This window comes from Microtus ochrogaster, linkage group LG1 (assembly GCF_000317375.1).
Source record: "Microtus ochrogaster isolate Prairie Vole_2 linkage group LG1, MicOch1.0, whole genome shotgun sequence".
Classification (NCBI taxonomy): Eukaryota; Metazoa; Chordata; class Mammalia; order Rodentia; family Cricetidae; genus Microtus; species Microtus ochrogaster.
Window position 1 is genome coordinate 54,426,947 of NC_022027.1, and position 4,484 is coordinate 54,431,430.

The following is a 4,484-nucleotide window of genomic DNA, read 5'->3' on the forward strand; positions in this document are numbered from 1 at the left end:
CTAACTATTTATCTATTTATTTACTGAGGCAAAGTCTCTCACTAGCCTGGGACTCACCGAGCAGCTTAGGCTACCCAATGAGTCCTGAAAATTCAAACGTCTCTACCTCCCCAGGGCTAGAACCACAAGCCTATGAAAGTATACTTGGCTAGCTTTGTTTCTGTTTCTTTTCCCTTTGTTTTCTTTGTTCCTTTCCAGGGAGGATTCTGTGGATCCAGTTCAGATCTTTGTGCTTAAAAGGCAGTCTTTCTTGACTGAGCTATCTCCCTATCCCTGCAATCTATGTTCAAGAAGTAAGTAAATCTGTTAAATAGAAATGACTAGCTTCTAGTAAAAGAATCTGAAAAATATTCACGTTATAAATGCCAAATTAGGATTGTTGTTGGGACTAATTGACGTCCTGCACACTTAAACATTCTGTAGATATATGAGTCTCACAAAACATACAATTGTCGGTATTGTAATTATTATTTTGAATGTCTCGGTTTTGAACAAGCAAAGGTGGGTTTGTGGTTGCTCTTTCTCACCACAGAAAGAAGTATATGCTGAGAGCCCTGTGATTATGGGGAAATATTTATAGAAAGAATAGCAGCAGAAGTTGTTTTAAGGGCAGCATGGATAGAAAGGGCCCAGCATTTGGTCACAAGATTTCATTCTGTATAACTCTCCAACAATCTCATTGGATGCAAAGTGAAATTAAAAGGTTGTCTGGACATCACATCCATGGATGCTTGGAAATGAAGAGGATGTGAGCGTGGAAAACGAAATCTAAAAACGTCTCAGATTATGGTCAGGCTTGATATGCCTGATCTGTGTGGCAATAAAACTGTCCCCAAAGCCGCAGACTCCCTCTTCCAGGAAAGAAACAGCTAATCTGTTTGGTTTCGATCTCCTACTCAGGGTGTGACAGAATCTGGCCCACACTGAGAAAATGCCCGGAGAAAACCTATGTTGTGGGAAACCAGGAGAGTCATTTCCAGCACATGAGAGACTGACAGTAAAGTCATTTGTTGAATGAGTTCATGCTTCTAGAAATACAGCTTAGGGCCTGCAAGACCTACCTGAGTGAAGGTAGACAGCTCTTGAGGAATAGCACCTAAGGTTGACCTCTGACCCCCGCGTGTACCACACCCCCACACACACACACAACACAGACTGTGAGTTAAATGAAATAAAAACAGCTTGGTTTTTTACCAGTTTAATAACGTTTGTTTGTTTTTAATCTTTATTTAAAGTATGGGAAAGATTGCATGATATTCTGCTATAGATAAAAAACTCAACTTCTCGACTTCCTGCTGGTTCCTGTTCTATCCGTGACTTTATTAGCTGCTTCTGCTTCAGCCACCTGACTGCTTCTCCTGTTGTGATGTCAATATTGTATTTCCCAGGAACTTAAACGAAACACAAATCATAGAAGCTTAGAGCTGATACTGACCTTAAAATAAGCCAGATCAACTCTATCAGAGAGCAGAATCCTGTAAAAAAAAAAAATGGGGAGAAACATAAAGTTACTTTCAGTGGGATCTGGTGGATATGTTTAAGATGGGGCTTTATGAAAGAAACAGAAAAAAAAAATATGTCAGGAGCCATTTAACCTGCCTAAGAACAAGTGTTTATGGTAGCAGATTAATTTATTTTTTCACTAAATAAAAATTAACACCTAAGCTGCAAGAAACATAGGAACTTATATTTTACTAAAGATTCAAGAACAAATCAAGCTTGTGCTGCAAATTATTTATGTCGTGTGTGTGTGTGTGTGTGTGTGTGTGTGTCTCCCAGGATTCCTGCTGAGTCAGCAACAAGGCAGCCCTAGAGGTGAATCAGCTCCCTTCCTCTCTGCACCTCATTCTGGGCACCTAGAACAGGTATCTGGGAATTAGACTCTGGAATCTGGCTGTAGAATACTTCTAAATAGAGGGGGGAATCTGAGTCCAAACTGCAATGTTCTGTGAGCTGGAATTCTAGGATGAGCCGTGGGCTGGAAGAGATTGGAGAAAAGCTGAGTGTCCTCACCTCACCCTGTGAGGGCCAACATAAGCAGGACAGGCACCCTATCCTGCCCTAGCTGTAAGAGATACACAGTACCTGTCCCACCACAGGGGACTGCACACTGGCTGCTACATGTAGGGTCCAAGAAACCAAATATCATAAAACCACACAAGTCAGTGGATAAATAAATAATGAAGTAGACATTTCTCAGAAGGCCAATGCAAAAGGCCAGTAAACATATAAAAATGTGTGACTGGCATCTTTAACCTGCAGAAAAATAAAAAGTAAAACTACACTGAGACCCCATCTCACTCTGGTCAAAACAGCTCAGAGAGAAATCAGCTGATGAGGAAGTGTGGGAAGAGAGCACCTTTATACATGGCTGGAGGAGTGCCGACTAGTTTAATCATTTCACTACAGAAATCGGCATGGGGCATTCTAAAAAAGCAAGCAAACAAACAAGAAGAAGAACAAAAGGAAGCAAACTCACGCAGGAGGATCAGATGGCAGGAAATAATCAAATTAAAAGCTGAAATCAACAAAATAAACACGAAGAAAACAATACAAAGAATCAATGATACAAAGAGTTGGTTCTTTGAGAAAATCAACAAAATATACAAATAATTATACAAACTAACCAAAAGGCAGAGAGAGAATATCCAATTTAACAAAATCAGAAATGAAAAGGGGGACATAACAACAGACACAGAGGAAATCCAGAGAATCATTAGGTCATATTTCAAAAAGCTGTACTCTACAAAATTGGAAAACTTAAAGGAAATGAACAACCTTCTAGATAAATATCATCTCCCAAAATCATATGAAGACCATATAAGCAAATTAAATAAACCGATAACTGCTAAAGAAATAGATACAGTCATCAAAAATCTCCCAACCAAAGAAAGCCCAGGAACAGATGGTTTCAGCGTAGAATTCTACAAGATTTTCAAAGAACTAATACCAATACTCCTCAAATTGTCTCACACAATAGAAACAGAAGAAACATTGCCAAATTCATTTTATGAGGCTACAATTACCCTGATACCCAAACCACATAATGACATTTCTAAGAAAGAGAATTACAGACCAATCTCATTCATGAACATTGATGCAAAAATACTAAATAAAATACTGGCGAATCGAATCCAAGAACACATCAGAACCATCACCCACCATGATCAAGTCAGCTTCATCCCAGAAATACAGAGATGGTTCAACATACAAAAATTTGTCAATATAATTTGCCATTTAAACAATCTGTAAAAAAAAAAACAAACTACATGATCATCATATTAGATGCTGAAGAAACCTTTGACAGATTAAATATCCCTTCATGATAAAGGTCTTGGATGGAGAGAGCAAGAATACAAGGAACATACCTAAACATAATAAAGGCAATATACAGCAAGCCAACAGCCAATATAAAACTAAATGGAGAGAAACTCAAAGTGATCCCACTGAAATCAGGAGCAAGACAAGGTTGTTCACTCTCTCATATCTACTCAATATACTCCTTGAGAGTCTAACTAAAGCAATAAGATAACAAAAGAAGATCAAGGGGATATAAATCAAAAGAGAAGAAATCAAACTCTCACTATTTGTTGATGATATGATAGTTTACATAAGCGACCCCAAAAGTTCTATCAAGGTACTTCTACAACTCATAAACAATAATGTAACAGGATACAAGATTAACTCAAAAAGATCAGTAGCCCTCCTTTACACAAATGATAAATGGCCAATAAAAAAAATCAGAGAAACATCACCCTTCACAATAGCACAAAACATCTAACCAAACAAGTGGAAGACCTGTATGACAAGAACTTTAAATCCTTGAAAAAGAAATTAAAGAAGACACCAGAAAATGGAAAGCTCTCTCATGCTCTTGTGTAGGTAGAATTAACATAGTAAAAATGGCAATCTTACCAAAAGCAATCTACAGATTTAATGCAATGCTCATCAAAATCCCAGCAAAATTCTTCACAGACCTTGAAAGAACAATACTCAGCTTCATATGGAAAAGCAAAAAACACAGGATAGCCGAAACAATCCTGTACAATAAAGGAACTTCTGGATGCATCACAATCCCTGACTTCAAACTCTACTACAGAGCTACCGTACTGAAAACAGCCTGGTATTGGCATAAGAACAGGCAGGAGGACTAATGAAAGCAAATCGAAGATCTGAATATTAATCCACACACCTACAAACTCCTGATTTTGGACAAAGAAGCAAAAAATATAAAATAGAAGAAGGAACATTCAACAAATGGTGCTGGCATAACTGGATATCAACATGTATAAGAATTAAAATAGACCCATATCTATCACCATGCACAAAACTCAAGTCCAAATGCATAAAAGAACTCAACATAAAGCCAGCCACACTGAACCTCATAGAAAAGAAAGTGGGAAGTACACTTGAACGCATTGGCACAGGGAACCACTTCCTAAATATAACCCCAGCAGCACAGACACTGAGAGAAACAATTAATA